At 41.2% G+C, this 9,844-nt stretch overlaps 1 pseudogene; it reads left to right on the top strand.

Moving 5' to 3' along the window:
• The first annotated feature begins 8,151 nt into the window (after positions 1 to 8,151).
• LOC136377365 (E3 ubiquitin-protein ligase RNF4 pseudogene) lies at positions 8,152 to 9,154 on the top strand (annotated as a pseudogene).
• Positions 9,155 to 9,844: the final 690 nt, after the last annotated feature.

The raw sequence follows: 9,844 nt of genomic DNA, 5'->3' as shown, positions 1-9,844 counted from the left end.
AGGGGCCAGTCTCACCCCAGACTATGTTGGGGGAAGGGCTGAAGGAAGCTATCTCTCACCTTGAAGCGGATTCATTACTTGAAGAATTGGTTGGCTAATTAATATATAAAACTTTTCTTTTAGAAAATTTATTGTAGAATTGTTTTAAAATTGTCTTCATCATCTAACAATGAAAATAAAAATATCATAAGCCTCTGCAAACTCCTATGACAGAAATGACCACCTTGTGGGCCCCGCTGGATTTTCTCAGTGTGTACCTATCACTCTCCATTTTACGTTATGGCTGCTTTTAAATTTTAATCTTTATTAAATAGTTCTCCTCGAATGTCCTTACAATTCCCCTTTTAGGAAAATTTATAAAGGTCCAAGAAACCAGAGAAAGGCAACATATAATTTTATGTAGGCTCTAGACCTTTAGGGATAGCCTGAGAGGACCTCATACTTTGAATGACCAAAGTGATAGTGAGAAAAAGCTGTAAGGTAAGAGCCATGGCTTAAGGCCATTCACCAAGGTGAAGGGGAGAAATTCATCTAGAAGAGACAGCCCCAGGAAATACAGAAGTGTGATTCAGAATTCAGCAGTTTTAACTGGAAACTGCTGTGTTGACCCAACCACCTCCTAGGAAAACATCAAGAGATGAGACAGTGGGCTGTAACTTAGTAATATGTATTTGTGTGTAATACTCCTGGAGAATGGTGCTCTGATCTTGGCAGCTGTGCAGACATCCTGCTAATCCTCCCTTCAGAGCACCTGCATTGGCCCATCTCTGGCACTCCAAGCTGAGGTGCTACTTCTGACCCCATTTATATATATATTTTAAACAAATTATATTAGCTTTTTTACTTCTTTTCCCCCAACCTCTCTTAGCAGATAAACCTACAGGAAAAAGTAAAAAAATATATACAACCACCTCTTAACAATGTTTACCTAGGCACAGGGGCTAAGATGTCAGAAGAAGGATAAAAGCAGACATTTAACAACATTATTCTACATACTTCTTTGTGATTTAAAGTGTTACAACTTTTATCATTTGAGTATATGGTCATTATTTTTTAAAATAAGATGTTCATATAGGCAGAAAGGAAAAGAAAACGTGTTAATCCTACCACAGAGAGCTAATCATTTATCAGTGTTCATTTGGGTGTGTTTAGCTCTTCAGATTTTTATTTATTCTACGTTTAAAAATGGTTATTGTTATTTATCAATGTCACTGCATTAAAATTAATAAAAATAAGATTAAAAAATGGTTATTGTTATATCATGTTTACTTAAAAATACTGTCAAATAATAATTTTTTTAATAATAATTTTTATATATCATTTTTCACCATTACTAAGAAAAACATGGCATAAATAAAAATAATACAAAGAACCGGCTGATGTTTTTATAGTCTTTGTCAACAATGACTCTCCCAGTATCTTCGGTCTGTTACTTTTTACTTGTCTTTTATATATTGTAAACTCAAGGTAAAACTCAAAGTCTTTCTTTAATAAAATAAATATTTTGTTTATGATATAGACATTAAGATTCTAGGGGAAAAATTAGCCTTATCTGTCCTTGGACTCTAGGTTTTAAACTAACATTTGGGTCCTAGATATATTAAAATAAATAAAGTATCTGTGAATACCCTGACTGGAAACTTTATGCATTAAAACTATTCTGATACTTTTGGGAGGCACAGGAAGGGCTGATAGAAATAAAAAACCTAGTAAATATAATTAAAAATAACAGTTTGATCATGTATCAAGCATTTACTATTACTAAATTCCATACATCTTCTCTCGTTAGTTGGATGCACACAGTTATGTATCTTCTTTGGTCCTTACAACATAGATGATTAAATGTCTACAAAACTGAAGAGATATTTATGTCTCTGCAGCACACAGGCCCAACCGAAGCCCAACCACAGGCCCAACCATGGGCCACTTCCTCATTTTACTGTTTTCAGTTAGAAAGAAACAGAGAGGACTTTTGCTGCCACACAATGCTGAACAGAGTGCTATTTGAATCTGTAGCTGTTGGCAAGTGCGCGTGACATTTTTATCACCTGCAGAGTCAGTGAGTGTCTTAGGTCAATTTCTTGCAGATGCAGGAGGATTTGCATGCAAGTGACTTATTGCAAAAGTGCTTCTGGGAGAAACCAATAAGGGAGTGGGAGATGAAGGGTAGGAAATGGGAAGAAGCCAAGCGAGGGTGTGATTTCAGAAGTCCTACACTCAGCCTGTTCCCACAGGGAGCTTCTAGAACAAAGAACAAACCTCGGAGTCTGTTCTACTTGGAAGCAAAGGAGCTGGGCTTTCCTGTCTTAGGCTACAGGCTGCTCAGGAGTGTGAAGCGGGGTCAAACATAAAACTCCCAGATACTTCCAGATCACTTCAGTGTCCAAGGGAAATCTGCAGGTCCGAGGATAATGTGGAGGTGCTAGTTATTGGCAACAAAATACAAAAAAAGCTGGGGATGGGATCATAGAGTCAAGGTGGGGTGTCAGTCTGCTACTGTGAGTTTCCTGTTAACATCCTCTGCTGAGCCCACAAGACATGTCCCTTGAAATTTTCATTAAAAGTTCAGTTTCTAAGGGGCTAGCATTGAAGTGTGAATGCCATTGAGCTCAAACCTGAGTTTGAACCTTTTTTTTTAAAAGATTTTATTTATTGATTTTACAGAGGAGAGGAGCGAAGCAAGTAGTATCAACTTATAGTTGTTTCACTTTAGTTGTTCATTGCTTGCTTGTCATACGTGCTGTGACCAGGCAAGCCCAGGGTTTCAAACCGAGGACCTCCACGTCCCGGGTCAAAGCTCTATCCACGGTGCTACCACAGGCCAGGCCTGAGTTTGAACCTTAGTTCTACATACAAATGTAATGAGAAAAGTCATATTCCTGCATTGTCTCTTCATCACCATCTCCATAAAATGGAACAATAAGTCCTACATCATCAAGTTTATTCATTTATTCACTTAATCATTTGTTCAATAAATATGGAATGTCTATTCTGTGCCAGGCACTGTTCCAGGAATATTGTGACAAGGAAAAGTGAGAAGGAGGGCACTATAAAATGTAGAGCTCTAGGTAACTGCTTTTACTTCCAGTGGTTCTTCATGTTCACAGCTCACTGGAATGTAAAGTTACCTAAAATTATAGCAAGGAGATCTAGGGGCAACTTCCTAGTGCTTAGGCGGTGAAAAAAAAACAAAAACGACTATGGTGGAATTCCTTTCCCTACAGGGCTTTAGGTAACAGATGGCCCTCACTCTGGACAGTTCCTCCAAAGGTAAATCAGAGGTAGGCAGAGTTCTCTTCTGGTTGTCAGTCTCAGAATTTCTGGAAATGGTTTTGCTTAAAGAATTCACAAGTCTAGTTGCATATTCAGCAGCTTCTAGTCCTGCCTTTGTCATAGTTCATCCTTTTTCAAATATTTTGACCTTTCCTGGCCTTAGTTTCATCTACAAAATAAAGGGTTCTTGACCATTGGAGTTGTGATGGCACAGTAAGCAAGTCACTTGTGTATTAGAGCCTTATCTGCTATATGTCTAGGACAGGGAGTCAGTACTCAAGCTCAAGCTTGATAGACTGAGTTGGGTACAGTCCCCAGGACCTCAGTGTAGATTAGAGGTACACAGGCAGATTTAACGGCGGGGGCACAGGGCACGGTGACCTGGGCCCCGACTTCTGAAGGGCTCTGCAAAACCCCAACTTTACACTTTTTTCTAATGACAACAGCCCAATATTTTCTTCTGCTCCCGGGGTCTCAACCGACTTTAATCTGCCTCTGTAGAGGTATCATCAACTCCAGTGAGATTCAACACCCACCCCTCCTCCTTGTCTCAACATCTCCCTTTTATTAAAACTGTTTTATGGTTCCCCCTTTACTAATTTGATTATGAAAACCAAGAAGTTAAGTATATGAATGTTCTAGCTTGGCTGCACTGGAGAGTGTAAAGAAGTACCAGATGCTTGCAACTCTCAGGATCTCTGTGAACTGATGAAGAAAAAAATAAAATGGAATAAATATTGCTAAGAAGGCCCTTAAAAGAAGTCATGAGGCGATGAAGGAAGTGGGGCCTATGCACATCTTGTGACTCAGTTCTCAGAGCTGCTATTAAGTTGCTAAACTGAGCTCAAACCATCCTGGAGCCTGTCAAAAATTAATACATGGAGCCAAAAATTAGAATGGAGCTGGGGCTGCCATGCCAGAGGAACCACCTTGCACATCTTATGCCTCATACAGTTAAAATGTAAAAACAGGGCAAATAACTTTTGGGCTAAGCCTAAGCTAACATTGTGTCCCAAAGAACTGTGTGCAAGGATAACAAGAAAGCAAATATTATGACTATAGGAAGAACAGAAAATTAAAAACATTGTTTAAAATTAGTATCACTAGCCTGACCAGGCAGTGGCGCAGTGGATAGAGCATGGGACTGGAACCCGGAGGACCCAGGCTTTAAACCCTCAGGTCGCAGGCTTGAGCGCAAGCTCATCTGGCTTGAGCGTGGGCTCACCAGCTTGAGCGAGGGGTCGCTGGCTTAAGCATGGGATCATAGACATGACCCTATGGTCGCTGGCTTGAGCCCAAAGGTCACTAATTTGAAGTCCAAGGTCGCTGGCTTGAGTCCAAGGTCTCTGGCTTGAGTAAGGGGTCACTCGCTCTGCTGTAGCCCCCTGGTTAAAGCACAATGAACAACTAAGGAGCTCCAATGAAGAACTGATGCTTCTTATCTCTCTCCCTTCCTGTCTGTCCCTGTCTCTGACTCTCTCTTTGTCAAAAAAAAAAAAAAAAAAAAAAAATATATATATATATATATATATATATATATATATATATTATCATTATGTTATCTGCACCAATAAAAATGCCTTCCTTCTAATGATGTAATTGTTCCCCTTCCCTTTCTCATAAATTAGCACTGCTTTTGTCTCTTAATCTGAACAATATTTGGGTTTCTGCCTGAACCAGTACCTCCCAATTAGCTTTTTTTTTTTTTAATCTCAAATAAATGCTTGTTGCCTCTCACTGTGAAAGGCCTTTTATTTTTAGGTTAGCACGCCATAAACACCCTGGAACAACAATTGCTACATGGACGTATGTGGACTTTACTTCCTTACAGTTTCTGCCTCTGTCATTTTCATACTGGTACTAACCAACCCCTGTGATCCTAGCCAGCAACCCTTCATTTACATTCTGTGGGTTGGGCCTTCACGGACTCCGCCTTTCTTTGTTCTCTCCGGAGTGCAGTTAGAGTTGCTACCTGATTCTGTGTCTCTTGGATTGTATTTTGCTCAAATAAATGCTTTTTGTTTTGTTTTATTGTACTAAAGCCTGATCCTCTTCTTTGGTTAACAGAGCCATGATATTGAGGACTGAAAGTTGCACTATATTTGATAGCTAAGATTCAGGTATCGTATTGCTGGTTGTGGTGTGATTGTCTGAAACGATGACATCTCTAAGTAAAATTCCAAAACAAACAAAGCGATACATCTTCCTTTGAGTTGCCTGGTAGTTGCATGCCTGGAAAATTCAGTGTGTATGGGAATGGTATAGTAGATGGTCAATAGATATTCAAGGAATAAATTAAAATAATTGAGAAATAAAACACGTTTTTACATGTGATTGTAAATCCTGGATTATAAGCGGGTTTTCATACATTTTTTGTGTGTGTATGTAGGTAGGGACTCCTGACCTTCAGCTCCTAAATAGCTGTAGTGACCCCATTGTTGGAACAACCAAATATAGCCCTGTTAATTTACACAAGTTCTCTTTGAGACCTACTGCCTCTATTAAAAACCACTTTTCTAGAGCGGGAACTCGCTGATCTAATGACTAATGTAAAGCAGTAAAAATAAACAAAACACAACCACTCCCGTCCCTTCCCTTTTTCTCAGAAAGCATGAGACTTCTGGACAAACAGGAAACTAAGGACGGGAAAGTCCCCTTTTCTAGCCTGAAACAGCATTTTTTGCTCAGAGACCAGTGACGAGCTAAGCCTAGCTCGGGTTTTGATTGGGCTTTTGAGAAACTAAAATAGCGGGTTAAAAAGGGGCAAAATCCGAATACCTTCCGCCACCTGGTTGGTGGAATATATGCTAGCACTCCCGGCTCAGGAATTTGGGCTTTGTTCTCCGCCGGGGGCCGCGCCAGCCTGGGTGCATCCTCCCGTGCGGCCCCTCCCTCTGCTTCTTTCTCTCCGTCCACCGCTCTCCCTCTGGCCCTGTGACTCCGCGGTCATCCTTTCCCGCTCAGTATATCCAGGCACCCAGGTTCGGATCGATTAGGATCGGTCCGGACCTTTCCGGGAAGCCGCGGAGAGGCGGGCAAGTGGCGCACGGATGGAGCGCACGCTCTATCCTCGTTGGGTACCTACCTGGGCAGAGCGGAGCCGTGTAGGACAAACTACTAACTAGGCCATTGACGAGCCGCTGGGTGCGCGAGTGGGGTTGGTGGTGGCCGGCACTGCTTTCCCGGGATGCCAAGTCTCGTTCTAGTATCTCGCTTTCTTTGGGTGCTTCGCGAAGCGATAGGGGCAGGCGGGTCACGAAAGCAAATACATCACTGAGGGTAATGATTTAGTGTCTGCGAGATCCAAGAAAAGTATTAGTTCAGTCAGTATGGCAGCGCCTGGAGTGGAGCGCTGAACACTGCTCTCTCTTCTGGTGTCACCCCGTTTTCCTCTCGAGCTCCACACCTCCTTAACCAGGTTCTGAGTCCTGGGTCTAAGTCCGGGTTATGGCACATTCTGTGGCAGCTTATGTGTTTGTTTTAGCAAAAGCCTTACTGAGATATAATTCACAAACTATACAATTCACCTACTTAAAGAATACAGTCTTGTGGGTTTTAGTGTATCACAGTGTTGTGTAACCATCATCTCAATTTTAGAACATTTACATCACCCCAAAAGAACCCCTATACCCATTAGCAGTCATTCCCATTTCTCCCCATGGATTTGCCTATTATTGACATTTCATATAAATGGAAGCATACGGTACGTGGTCTTTGTGATTGGCTTGTCACTTAATATAAAGTTTTCAGAGGTCATCCATACTATAGCAAGTATCAGCCCTTTGTTCACTTTTATTGCTGAATAATTAATTCTCCATTGAATGGATATTGCATATTTTGTTTATCCGTTCATCAGGTGATGGGCATTTGGGTTGTTTCTACTTTTCATTATTATGAATACTCTTGTACAAGTTTTCCATGTGAACCTGTTTTCAATTCTCTTGGGTATAAACCTAGGAGTGGAATTGCTGGGTCATCTGGTACCTCTATGCTTAACCTTTTGAGGAACTGCCAAACTGTTTTCCAAAGCTGCCACACCATTTTACATTCCCACCAGCAATGTATGACAGTACCAGTTTTTCCCACTAATGCTTATCTTTTTTTTTTAAGTGGGAAGGGAGATTGAAAGACAGACCCCGCATGTGCCCCAACCAAGATCTACCCAGCAACCTCCGTCTGGGGCCAATGCTTGCATCAACCGAGCTATCCTTAGTGCCCAGGCCTGATGGCTGCACGAGAAAAAGAGAATAAGAAGGGGGAGAGGGAAGGGAAGAGAAGCAGATGTTTGCTTCTCATGTGTGCCCTGACCAAGGATTGAACCCAGGATGTCAGCACACCAGGCTCTATCCACTGAGCAACTGGCCAGGGCCTAAATTTATCTTTTTTATCATTGCATCCTACCAGGTGTGAAATGGTATGTCATTATGACTTTGATTTATATTTCCTTAATGACAATATTTTAAAATTAAAAAATAATTTATAGGACTTTTATAAAGTTTTGAGAACTTTAACCATCTAAATCATATACCCAAAAGTCATGGAGAGTAGATTCAAACCAAGACTCCCTGTGATGAATGCTTGAACTCCATCCCCTCTTTCCTAGAACAGAATCTGGGCTAAAACTCTTCAAAACTTTACTTGCTGCCTCTGTTAGAGAATCCTGGGCAAGATGAACCTTTACATTAACTAAATAGTTCACTTCTTATTTGCAGTTAAACACTCAAATATGCACAGAGCTTTTGGTTATCTCCATTTTTATATACTTTGTAATGAAGTGTTTCCTGGAATTCCTCATCAGGGATCTTGAGTGAAGTCGGGACCCTTTCTTGGTGTTTATGATTGTGTGCTTCTCTTCCTGTAAGTGCCCCCTGGGCTCTCCTTCTCTCCCCTGCCATCAGGATATGGAATGAGGAGGAACACAAAGCTTAAGCTTTGTTTAAATGCACAACTATCAAAAAAGTGTGAGTATGCATTTTCCCTATATACCTATATATTTTATACTACTATCAATGTTATTTTACATATTACTAAAGCTTAATTTTTCTCTCATTTTTCAGTTTAAAATTCAGCTTGAGCTGCCTTTATAAGCGGCTCCCAGAAGATTCACACCCTATCCCCCATGGCAACACAGCAGTTGTGGAGGTGGAGAGAGGACTAGCCCCAGAATCAGCATTGGTATATACCCAAAAATCTGGATTCTAGATTCTTATGTAAGTCAGAGTAACTGACTGACAGCTGTGAGACACTGAGGACCCTAACATTCACCGTAAACTTTGGGACAGACCACTTACTTCTCTGAAGACTGTATCCAAAAAGCACAATGAATGCAAGTACATGCTATGGTAGCATGGTTAATTTCAGACAAGCTTTAGAATTTTTGTACAGTTGGGGAAGGAGGCCCAACTCCTGAGACAGTGAGAGCTGATAGTTCTTGGAGAAAGTGATGAAGTGGTTGTCCTCACCTCCGAATCCCTAAAAACTACAGTGATTGACTTAATTTACCATGCTTCTGTTGATTACTGAGGGAAGGAAGAGGCCAAGGAGAAACAAAAGGTCACTCCAAGGCCAAACTGGCATCTGTATGGTGAGCAGTAAAAAGAAAGGGTTGATGAAGGACAGAGATGTGTCTGTGACCAATAGCACTAACCATAACAACCTGGAAAAAGAAACTTTAAGTTGCACACTACCTGGGTATATCCACGGCTGAATTTGTATGGATGGGTACTTGGAGATTGAATTGAGTAGATGACACATCTATTCTACAAAATGTGGCCACATCTTCTGTAGTTGGTGCCTCTGTACTTTCCTTAAACATACTAAAAATTTCCCAGTTTGTTTGAAAAAAATCAACTGCCATCAGCACCACTGCATTTATATATGATGTGTGCTGTGTTGCTCAGGACAGACAAATCCCTGACTGGAGTTTTCCATGTCCTTGTGCAGAAACTATGGAGCTTTGCTCCAATGTTCTGAGCCCAAGAAGCCCAATTTTTAAAAATGCTCTCTGGAGTGTATGAAAAACTCTTATTTTCTCACAAGCTATGAGACTGCTCTTTGATTCCTTTGGTTTCATGCTACAGGGCTGAACTTTTGTTGTTCTACTGAACCAGAGACTGCTGGTTGTCCTCAAAGCAATTTTCCTTTTTTTCTCATAGTAATCAATTTTTAACTGGCCACATGTAGGCATTTTGGAGCGTGTAAATAAGAGCAACATCCTAGAGACAGAAGGAAGCCAGGAGACTAACACCTCTGCAAACCAGAGCCACGTGTTTGGATTTTTACATGCAAGGTAAATAAACTTCATTCCTGTTTAAGCAACTATTGCACTGGGTCTTGTTTTAGAACAATGAAACCTTTATTTTGATTAATGGACTAGACAGGCTACTGTTTCTGGGCTTCTCTGGATTTCCTGATTCCATTGGAGTGGAAGGAAGTTGGTCCCTTCTGACCACCTGCTCAGCCGGCAGGGTGGAGCGGGGTGTTGCCACGGGCAGGCACTTTGTCCTCCTGGGTATAGTGGCTTCTGAGGCCAGCCTGAAGAGTTGCATGGGCAACCAGAGTTGTGGTTCTG

Source organism: Saccopteryx leptura, chromosome 6 (assembly GCF_036850995.1).
Source record: "Saccopteryx leptura isolate mSacLep1 chromosome 6, mSacLep1_pri_phased_curated, whole genome shotgun sequence".
NCBI classification, from domain to species: domain Eukaryota; kingdom Metazoa; phylum Chordata; class Mammalia; order Chiroptera; family Emballonuridae; genus Saccopteryx; species Saccopteryx leptura.
The sequence above is the reverse complement of the archived record's forward strand: the minus strand, read 5'-3'. Positions and strand labels throughout refer to the sequence as shown.